The following is an 11510-nucleotide window of genomic DNA, read 5'->3' as shown; positions in this document are numbered from 1 at the left end:
GGGGGGGGGGGCAACGACAATGCACAGTTCTTATTACACGATAAACAAGAGAAATGATTCGCCCCGGCTGGATGTTGTACTCAAATATCACTGACGAATTTCATCCCAAATCGTAGCTGAGATGGATCCACGCGAGAGTGTGACTCAGAATGCAAAAATGCAAGGCGATGAAGAAGCTTTTGCAACATTTTACCGACTGAAACGTGAATGCTTGGGCCTGCTTCTTGCCCGGATGCAATTATCGCTTGCAACGGCGCTTCTTGCAGTTTGCAATTTCTTATGGGAACGCCACGGCCACACACGGTCATCCGGGGTGGGGGCGGAAAGTATGCACGGTCACTTGCAAGATCTGCGCTCGACCTGCCCCCGCTGAACGGACGGGAGACGCTCTGACTGGTTGCCGGGCAACATCTCTCTCTTGCGTTCAGTGCCACGCGTCTTTGCCATCCTTGGACTGCGGCTATTCTGCAGTATCGATCGGGTTGACGACAAGGAGCCGCATATGTCAATCATGAAGGCGACAGCGCCGTATGATTTGGTCGTTGCGGTGGCGTTGGCTCAGACACACACCTGCACTTTTCAGGCTTGGTTTCCTCTCATTTCCCCCCCTCCCCGTGGCTCCACTCTGTGAGCGGCATAGCAAAGACTTCTGCTTTGTATAGAGAGGGCTCTCTCGCACGCTCTCTCGCGCCTCCCCCCGCCCCCCCTCCCTCCTCCACCCGGAAGCTCCATGAATGTGCATGGAGTGAAAAGAAAGGAGGTCCAGCTGTGGTCTACGCACATTGCGCCCACTTTCCCAGCTGACCTTTCTCTTCCTTCTCCCCTCCGCCCGACCCTTTGTCGCCGGCGGCAACATTTCGGCAAAAACGAGTGCGCCAGGGAGTAAGCAAGCAAGACACTGTTGTCATGGAGATGCGGTTCGGGATATTTGGGTTCAAAACCGCACTGCTCAGTTATGCTGCAGTTCACCGTTTTTGAAGCGCGGGAGCAAACCGAGCGCTGTTGCAAAACAAAACCAAAACCCGCTCTTCTTTCTTGGGTCTGATCCTGGACTTTGCGGGCTCGGTTTTGCTTTTACGAACGCCCGATAGCCTCGGGGACTGCTGCATTTGCAGCATGCGCACGTGGAACACAAACAGGCATTCGGTCTCCTGACCTCCTCCTGTTCTTCGTGAAGTGCTCCCCTTTTACCCAAGCGATTGGAAAGACCAACCAAACCCAACAAGGTGCACAAAACCACCAACACCGATAGCGCAGACAACCGAAAAGTTCCGGCAACTTCTCATTCAAAGCTGACGACGGCCAAAGTGGCGCTGCGGCGCAGCTGCAACAAAATCGACATTCCATGCATGTGGCGAAGTTCTGCACGCTGGTGAACTTTAGAGCGCGCGCAGGCAGTTCGCGAGGTTTCAGAACCACGGACAGCAAAGTGAAAGCTTTCGACACGCAGCAGAAGCTGCCGAGCAAACACTGCCCATGACTCGTCACATTTCCTTCAAAGTGCCCAATGGCAGAGAAACGCACGTTTTCTTACCGCGTCTTTCGACCTGAAACGTTGAAGACTTTGGAACGGCGGCACGGACTTCGCTCTGGCCAAAACCTGCCGGTTTGTTGCTGCTGCGGCGTTGAAGGCGCCGGGTCGGCTCCGGACCCGGGCGGGTCAGCTCCGAGTGTCCGCGATGCCCACAAGCAAAGAATTTTCTTTGAAAAAAAGCGACTCTTACAAACTCCAAAGAGTTTACTACCAACTTTGTTTGGCTGCTATATCCGGAGAATCGGGCTTATAGCGCGCGTGCTGATGAATCTGGCTTGCAATCCGGAGAAAGTAAACGGCGGATGCTCCCAGAATCAACGTTGGTACTTCTACTCCCGGCTTCGGAGTCTTCTTGCTTGCGGCACTGAAAGTGGGTTCAGTCTCAGTGTAGCGTGTGGCCTTCTGCTCGTGGTTTATATCCAAACCCCGCCCCCCCGCCCCTTGCCGTCGGGAGTCAGCGCGTGGATGAAGTGAATGAGGCAGCACCAAGACGGGGAGGGGAGGGGAGCCGAGGAGCGTGCGTGGGAGAAGTGTTTGTTTGGCGCGCGCCCGCAAGAGTGAGCGTGTGTGTGCGCACGGAGCCGCGAGGGGTGCGGGGAGGGGAGGGGAGGTAATGCGCTGATGCAGAGGGAAGGGAGGGAGGCGTGCGCGCGCGCATAGATGCGGGCGATTAGGAACGGCAAACTACGCAGATATCAACGCAGAGCCAAAGGTAACCGGAAGGAGGATGAGCACAATCGGTGAGAGTCAGGATGAAGCTCTCGGACTGAAGCCAAGAGGACTGAATGCATATGTGAAATCTCGCTTGATTTGATTTCATGTCAAACCTGGGCCTGTTTAGTTACACATATATTTATTCTGTTGTATGAATGATGAGTCAGGACGAAAATATCATGTGGGGCGGTTCCATTATCGTTTTAATTTGGTTTTAATTAGCTCTTTAGAGCAGGTTTAATTTGTTTTTTTTTCAAGATGGCTTCAATTAAGCTACTTTTTTTTAAATTTTTTTTTTAGTTCTAGTATTTGCTGGGAACAGCCCTTCCGACAAACAACCCAAAAAAAAAAAGCTTGCAAAAGGCAAGAGAAATAAATGACGCAAAATCACGACAAGGAGAAGCCAATGGATGACTGAAGCAAAAAGGCACCGAGGGTAACAATGCCAAAACGCAACAAAACTAACGAGAGCAACCAAGCAGAATACAAGCGGGACCAGGAACGAGATCGACACCGACGACGCTCTGGTAAATAGCGCTTGGACGTGAGCGAGGCGATTTCGCCGACAACCGGTGATGGCTTGGCAGTCTCTTATCACGGGAGCGACCGAGAACGACACGGGGGAGGGCCGGGTGCGGAACGGGAGGGAGAGCCTTTCGCTAAGACAAAACAAAACAGAACCGCGACACCGTTCGCCACCTGCGCTGCACGATGGACCCCCCTTTTTTCAGCCGGTCGAAAATCTCCCCTTCTTTTTGGTCATCAGACGCAGTACCGACGCGTCGGTGATGTTCTGCTAAATGCCAACTGGCAAAACATCTTCTTCCGTCAAAGGGCGCTTTCCGTTTGCTTCATTCGAGAGGCCGTGCTCATTTCTTAGCGAATGCAGTTCGCCAAGCAAGATTACGAGAGACATTCATGGCAGAGTAAATGGCAGCGGCTACAACACATCAAGAAAGTGTGACAATGGCTTTTTGCTAAAAGGGCAGCAGTGAAGACTCAATATGACACCGATGACTGGTTGGATTTCATATTCGACAACTTCTGTTGGAAAGTTAGCGCCCATATGTCTTCCTGTCAAAAGGCAGGCTCAGTAAGGAAGCGGCGGGTGGGCTACTGCTTCAAGACGACCACGTATACGGTCTGGCACGGTACAGTCTATCCCCAATTTCAAGGTTTGAACCCCCCCCCCGTCCCCCGGTGTGTCACCCTTCTCCCTCTCAAGCGCACGCACGCCTCCCTGCCTCTTCTTTCAGAGATGTGGGCGAGCCCGGGCGGTTCTCTTGAGCGTGAAAAGGAATCACCTCATGTGGGCGTCCGCCTGTTACAGCACTCTTGGCTCCCTTTCAGAAGTGAGACAGGGGCCGCTTTTTTGGATCACCGTGACTCAGGAAGTCGAAAACAGAAGCGTTCGTCATGACTCCTGCACATTATTTTCCCACAGATTCCCCAAGAAGAAAATGGGGGCGGAGTGTCACTCTGTCACCGCGCCACGGGGACCCGCAGTCGACTCGTACAATGGAAATTACCAGTACAATATACGGCATCCTCGAAAACAAGTCGATAATGTTGCTTTGGATCTTACACGGAGCGGCTTTCGGTTGGAATCGTGATCGAGGTTTAGCGAAGACTGGAAATTGTCCGTAAGTTAGAGTGGTGGCTTGTTTCTACCTTGCCCAAAGTCACTCGGGCAAGGCGCTAGCTCAGGAGGTGTCCAACCTTTTTTTGTTTGGGCTCCACATAAAAAAATAAAAAATAAAAATACTGCCCATCCTGTAGGCATTTCTAGTCTGTGGCTTTTGACTCGGCATGAGACTCGATTTTCAAGTTTGAGCGTTTTTCTGCTTTCTATCGTTCTTTGTTATGAATGTGGTTTTAGTTGCTGGATGAATTGGTTTTGCTCCATGCGTCGCACTTTGGAGACAACGCTGGTTGGTTTCAAGTCTTCTCGAAATACACTTGAGTTGATCTTACGCAGCATCGGCTACGCGGCCACTGAGGAAACGCTGACCGAATCGGAGTGCAGCACGTCAAACTGTGGCCATCCAACAGAACAAACCGGAAGGTGGAAGCGTGGCGACAGTTGAGGTCGTTACGGATGACCGCTAGACAAAAAAGTTTTCTGAAGGGTGTTGAAAGGCTTTTTATTTTTTTTTTGCCCACAGTGATTATTTTTTTCAAAAATGCTTATTTTAGTTGAATTTTTTTATTACTTTTAGTTTTAGTTTTTTTTTTTTGGGGGGGGGTAGTATTTGTCGAGTGCAAGATCAAAATAAATTAAAACTACAATTCCCAAATCACCATTCAAATGTCCTTTGCAGGGAAACAGAAACAACACATTTAAAATGAACCCTAAAAGCTCATGAAAACGTGTTTGTTTGTTTTTTTTTCAATTTGAACTGCAGTTGATTTTTGAACCGATATTCCCCCAGGAGGTGGTGTGGGACTCATAAAAAGTGTCTCCCATGATTGAATGCGGCCATAAAGCCCAATCTATTCAAAATGACTTCAACATTTATTACTCTTGGCTTGCCCGTGGCCCACTGGGGAGCGAGGCGTGGGCCGATGCAGACGCAGTTCCGTCAACAAATGACCGTAAAAGTGAACGCGAGCATAAAAGTTTGGCCCTCCGCAGGACAGTCCTCGCCCTGTGCCGCCGCTTTTTTGGGGGGGGGGGGGGGGGGGGGGGGGGGGCGTGCCGTCAAGTGTCAATCTCCGAGTCAAAAGCCAGAGATTTGCCGAAAGAAGCGATCTTCAAGTCTGCCTTCGTAGCCCGCAAGTTCCCGAAACGTTCTTTGAAGCGTGGCTCCGCAGAAACGACGGCGGCGCTGCGCCGCGTTCATGGCCACGCGCTGGCACTTTTTGACCTTCTTGTCGTTTTCGAGCGCCGTTATTTGCGCTCCAAGATAAAGCGGCGCCGTGAGAAAGCGTGTGTGACGTGGGCGCGGGCTGCTGAAAAATGATGGCAAATATAGTTGGGCCACCACAGCACCAACGTCCCCGGCAGCCCTTTGTATTTCTCAGCCCCCGAGAAGAAGGAGCTGTCCCTCGCAAAAAGGTTGGCGGTGCCCGCTCACACCGGCCACGCCCGTTTCCCGGATTACGCCAGGTGTGCGGCTTCTTTGCAAAACTGTCTTTTGGCAAAAAAGGGGGACGCGGGGGGACAAAAACCAAAGTCGAAGGCACCCGGGAAGCGTTTGAAACCATTTTTCTCCCCTTGATAAAGAGGAAGAATGATGAACAATTGGCCACTTTTGTCCAGACTCGCCAGGGCATACGAATGAGACGGGCTCTCATAATCAATGGCTTTCAGGTCTCATCAAATGACTCTCTTTTGATGGCTCCCACACCCGTCGCCGTGCCTAGTGACCACCCTGGGAGTCGGCGCAGTTATTTTGGTCATCGATAAAACAAGTTGGCAACTTGATGCTTTTCTTTTTTTTTTTTTTAACTGGCCATTAAGTGGGGAAATTTGCATCGATTCTGAGCACATCATGATTCTTGCGCATACGTGTGCTGAGAATGGAGCTACGGGGCAGCCTGTCGGCAAAAGCGGTGCAGGTTTCCCCGTGGCTCATCGACAATAGCGGCGCGCTGTTCTTTGTCAAGCCTTCCCTCGCCTGGTTTTGTAAATAAAAACAACAAGCCGTCATTCGGAATGAGTGGGGCAGAACTCGGTCGACAGTACACGCTTTTTCCTCTCGGCGCCGCGGCCTCGTCGAGATGAGAGTGAGGCGAGAGCAGGAAAGACATACATGGCGCTGCCCGATGATGACTCGCGAGTGCGGTGCATCCCGAAGAACTGCAGCGGGAGCTGCGTAACCACGACGGGCTAGCCTTGATGCTGTGAGTCATCTGTTCCGATTCCATTCGAAGAAAGCCCTCGGGCGGCTCAACAATACCGCGTCGGGAACACAAAAGCCTGTACGGGAGAAATAATTACGCTATTTGCCGTGCCCGAAAATTCAATATCCACGCGTGCCACTACGGTGCGTACACTGTATAAATCACTTGGATTGATGAAACAGTATTGAACGCCTTTTGTCCCATCTGGGCCCGATGACTCCAATGCACTTTGCTGTCATGCCAATCCGCCGCACGATATCCACGACTCGGCACGAGAATCGATTTTCAGTTGGACTGTTTTTGGTGCTTTCGACCGTCCTCGTCGTTGGACGAATTCTTTCTGCTCCCCGCGCAGCACTTTGTTGAGAGCGGCGGTTGTTTTCAAGTCTTTGATTTGATGAACGTGAATCATTTGGGCTTTGGAGAGCTTTTGCCCGTTGTGACAAAATGACAAAAGCTCGTCGTCGTCACCTCACGCCGAAGTGAATCGAACTGTTCCATTTCAAAACGTACTGATCTTAAATCGTATCGAGATATCGGTCAGGTCATCATTTAGTGAATGGAGACTCCTCACATATAGGTACGCACTGTACATATGTATGCTTATAAATGTATCCGAAAGGTATTCGTTTTTTTGTCCGTTTTTAGAGGGTGCTTGCTGGTTGTTTTTTGTTTCTTTTAAGTAGATTTCATTTTCTTTTTTATAGTCTGCATCCGAACACTCAGAAACGCTACTTGATATTTAACATGGCCACATACACCAATGAATGCATGAATACTTGTGCAAACATTTTTTTTTTTTTTTTTTTTTTGTTCTTGGACAGGATGGCTCGAAAGAAAGGAAAGTGTTTTCAATTCATTTTGCACAGCCGTCATTGTGGCTCGCGCTCTTTGTAAATGCAAAGTTGTCATTCAGGGAGCACCGTTACTTGTGCTTTCTGTATTGCTTTCACGGGGCTTTTCATTCGTCAGTGTTCACCGCCTCACTCATCCCCCCCCCCTTCCCCCCTCCCCTCTCTTTGTCTTGCACGCATGCAAGGCCAGCGAGTGTGGGAGTCGAAGGGATGACTCATCTGTCGCACACCTCATCGCCGTCCGACCATATATGGGCTGCCCGGAAACCCATTTGACTGCGCTTGCAGCTGTGGAGAGGAGCAGGCGATTTTCGAGACGGCATTTAGATCGCTTCCTCGTTGCCTGTTGAATTTATTAGGAGTGGAGACCTAATTACACTGGCTTCTTTTTTTGATAAAAATGACATCTGATGGATGAGCGCGCTGCTGCAGCAATGTGAGCATCTGCAGCTTGCAGGTCGGTCCAGTCGGCATATGCGCTCGCGGTGAAAGAGACACGTTGAAAAAGATTGTACTCTCAGCATTTTCCATCATGCGCGCTTCACTCCGAAGCCTTCGTTCTTGCCCCATTTCCGGTTGAAGGAGCTTTTCAAAAGTTGCACCTCTTTCAAGACAAAAAAAAGCTTTGCGCCTCGTAATTGGCGTCAGGTCGAAGAGTGCGCAAGTGGCAAACGAGGGGAATCGAGCGCGATTGGAGAGGCGGCGATAAGCCGTGAAAACGGACGGCAGCTCCAAGAAACAAAGGCGCGCGAGGAAATGGTTCACGGCGACCGTTTCATCCTCTTTCCATGTGGCTTAACGACATCCAAGCAATCGCCACGCCAACGGCGCACGAATAGCAATCGAACGTGCGCACTCCACTTCCGATTCGTCTTCAACCGTCAAAGCGCTCTGATTGGCCTTGATGCGCTCGATATGACCTGCCTGTTCAATCTTGGCGACAGTGGCATTCATTTGACATTTCAGAAGAACGGGTGTCAAACATGTCAGGCGAAGAGACGGAAGGCTTGGAACTTTGAAGACGCTCGCCTTTCGAATCTCTCCCGAGAGAGCGCTCCTCCTTTCTCTGGCCAGCGCTTCGCAAACGACTCGTTCAATCCAAACGTAAATCGAGCGATGGGGAAAAAAAAAAAACAAACGACAGGGCACACGCATTACATAAAGAGGCCAAAGATAATCACCGACGTGTATTTATTTGCAGCACACAGTTTAATATCGATTTACTTCAAGTGTAATCGTTTTGAAAAAGGGTCTGTCAGTTTCGAGCTATGTTCCGAAATAGCAAGGGGCATAAACCGGCTCCCTCGGCGGCGGCACCAATTTGTACTTCAATTTTCATCGCATCCAAGCAATTTGGCGGCGAGCGTCCCATACAAAATAACAACAAAAACAGACGGCGAGCGGCTTGGGCGCCTCTATAAATGGCTCTCTAATTCCGTTTTTCACTGAAGGTTGCCCTATTGGGCCTGCTACCTCGCACAGGACCACCCCTTCCATGAGAGGTAATTGGCTCTCAAATTGGATCCGACCCGGCAGGCAAATGAACTCTATATTTGCACGGCGTTAGTCATGGCAACCGCTGACCCGAGGGGCAAACTCTTCATGTCATGTCAAATGACTCCCGTGGACAAAATGTGGGTTGATGCGAGACGAGTCTGACTAGCCCAAATAGGCGGGCGGGCTTCGGCGCTCGGTCCGGTTCATCCACTTCATGCTACCCTATGGGAAGGTTACGGCCCATCAGGAACTCCGTTCCCCCAAAATAAAAACGCCTTCCGCGACATCCCCTGCAAATTAGGCGGCGACACTGGTCGTGCATCACCTCCTCCACTCAACTCGAGCGATCATTCACTGCCAGCCATATGAGAGCATTTCGACTCTCGGGCAAGGGCCCGCCGGGAATTTCGCAAAATCCCCCCGGATGAAATATTTGAGATGTGGCACAACTTGTCTGTGATGTCTGAGCTATTTTCATGAGGCATTTAACTCGAGGTTATCAAAAAAAATTTAAAAAAAAAAAAAAAAAAGAAGAAGAAAAGCCCACTTTCTCAAAATCACCTTTTTTGGGGGTTGTTTTGACATTTTCACCTTTTCTGATCCATGTTCTTTTGCACTCTGAGAAGAATTCCATCAACTCATTTGCGGTGTGTGCGAGTTTCATGTGCCACGAGCGTCGGAAGCCAAGCTTCATGCCGCATTTATCTTTGCCGAATGGAATGAAACACGTTTCCTGGTATGACGCAAAAAGGAACAAAGACTGCTTCATTTCCTTCCAGTCGCTGACGACTCTACGACTTGACCGGCGGGTTCTCATCGTCCATTGACAGCTGGGTCAGGTCGGCCGCTTTGAATCTTTTGCAGGGTTTACATTTCTTTGGAGTTGGTTGACACAAACTCTTGCTTTTATCATAAAAATCTTTGAAATCGCAACAAATTGATGGTCGAGATTTTGCGCGATGTATCTCGAGGCCCCTATTTGATGACCTGGAGATCTTGGGCTGTCATGCTTGAACCGGCGTGAAAGGCGTCCACGCGTTCTTTCTCTGGAACTTTCGACAACTCTTAAATCAACTTTCAACAGTCACAAAAGCTCCACGGCTTGTCCCTTCTCTTCGGACAAACATGTCCCCTGGCGTGTCGTACCCATGACAGGTTATTGACGCAAATGTATCTCTTTGTTCCTTTGCTTTGGGTTCACATGTTCCAATTTTCATCCCGAAGGAAAATCCAGCGCAAAATACAAGGCGTTGACAACTGGGTACCAACCTACAGAGCGATTCACTGTCCCCATGGCAACCCGAAGAGCGGAGCAAGCGATGATAGCACAACGGCGGCGTGTGGGAGAGGGGCAGCCAGCTGTCTCACAAGCATTTCGGACGTTCATCTGCACAGAAGCAAGAGGGCAATTTTGAGTTCTGCACAAAAACGACACAGCAAACCTACAGCAGCAAGTTTAGGAATTCAATTTCCTGCACAAAGGCAACCAAAGTCGAAATAATATTTCAACAAATATACACACAATGCTACAAACGGATCAAATCAATTTGCGGCTGCAAGTAAGAAAGTGCAATTGTGCACAGCAAAGATCGCGGGCTACATTTCTGAGGTCCATATTCCCGCCTTCAATTAACCCGACGTATATGGCCGTTCATCAATGCTCTTCATCCAACTTGACGCAGCTGCAGAGTTGGTGCCAATTGGCGAAACCGCACCGTGCATGACGAAAAGTCTCCTTTGTGGAAATGTCACCGATGTTTGTGTCATTGTTTGACACCCACATGCCGAGTCTGACTACATCCTCTTTTGGCTACTTGTGACAGAGAATGACGAACGCGACTGATAATTCAACGTGGTGATCTAATGATGCATTTTGTTGACGGCGATTATCTTTTCTAGGAGGTTAGTCACATTGCTAGTTTTCTGAATGTCACTGCGGACGCGTTCATATTTTGAGGGTTTGTGGTCAGTTTTCTTTTTTCACTGAGTGGGAACCGATCCCAACCTGCCCGCTCACAAGTCAGGCGTGTGTACCGCGACATCATCGGCGACTTATTATAAAAACACTGTTTCTAAATCATTTGACCAATGTTTTTCAAAAAAGGGTCCTTGTTCATGTCGGCGGGTTAACTGGAACCTATACCAGCTGACTTTGGTTGAGTGGCAGGGTACACCCTGGACTGGTCGCTGGCCATTAAGAGGGCATATACAGGGCCTATGCCTGTGTGTGTGTGTGTGTGTGTGTGTGTGTGTGTGTGTGTGTGTGCGCGGCAGTCTGCAGCTCCATGTCGGTGTGGCTTCAATACATCACTGACACTCAGATGGATTACAGATGTTTTGTTTTTTTTTTTCTTTATTACAGCACTGCAACACAGTATGGCGGGAGCAATGGTGAAGCAGCATTCAGTCTCCAACAATGATCACTCTGCATTCCTCGTGGCTCTAACTGACCACTAAAATCTTGTTTCCACTCTTATGAGAAAAAAAATATATACATGTGTGATCGTATAGTACTTTAACCAAAGCATTATGGTAGAAAATGGAAGAATTTTTGCAACTAAAAGAGAGAGAGGATATTCACTGGCGTTTACGAAGTGTCAGTGAACACACCACAGAGACGTGACTGCGAACACAAACCGGAACTGTGGCCGCGGCGAACTGCGGGTTCGCCCTCATAATGCGGTTCAATAAATGAAAAATAACGACATGGACAACAGGATACAGCAAAATTGACAAGAAATAAACATTACCTGCAACATAGTGTGGCGGGAGCAATGGTGAAGCCGTGTTCCATCTCGGATAACTATCTGCGCAACAAACGAGCATTTGCCAATCAACTCAACACGTAAAAAGTTTCAGTGGGCAAATCGTCACTTTAAGAACGACACAGAAATCAATGTGCGCTGGGAACAATTAAGGGAACTAATGGAGCACGCCGCGCAGCGATATAAGAAAACCAAATTGAAATATTACTCTCGAACTGTGAATCGATCCGCACTGTCGACGGGTTGCGACTCACCACTTAGCTTTAGACGTTAGCTCTGACTGACTCTACGGCGGGAAGC

The 11510-nt window shown here is 49.4% G+C and overlaps 1 protein-coding gene across 7 annotated transcripts in view; it reads right to left on the bottom strand.

The window, feature by feature from the left end:
* The window catches only part of LOC109527168 (brain-specific angiogenesis inhibitor 1-like), a 30115-nt gene extending 18648 nt beyond the window's left edge, over window positions 1-11467 (bottom strand). For 4 of the 7 annotated variants that reach the window (XM_019888911.1, XM_019888914.1, XM_019888915.1 and 1 more), the window contains exons 1-2: window positions 11196-11467; window positions 9715-9832 (exon numbers count right to left, since the gene is read on the bottom strand). The gene's annotated coding sequence lies outside the window, so the exon portion shown is untranslated. Of the gene's footprint in view, window positions 1-1534; window positions 1945-9714; window positions 9833-11195 lie in introns of those variants that run through there. The other 3 variants (XM_019888910.1, XM_019888913.1, XM_019888912.1) reach the window with 2 other exon arrangements.
* Between the last annotated feature and the right edge of the window lie 43 nt (window positions 11468-11510).

The sequence above is a fragment of the Hippocampus comes genome, unplaced genomic scaffold (assembly GCF_001891065.2).
Source record: "Hippocampus comes isolate QL1 unplaced genomic scaffold, H_comes_QL1_v1.1 scaffold674, whole genome shotgun sequence".
NCBI classification, from domain to species: domain Eukaryota; kingdom Metazoa; phylum Chordata; class Actinopteri; order Syngnathiformes; family Syngnathidae; genus Hippocampus; species Hippocampus comes.
The sequence above is the reverse complement of the archived record's forward strand: the minus strand, read 5'-3'. Positions and strand labels throughout refer to the sequence as shown.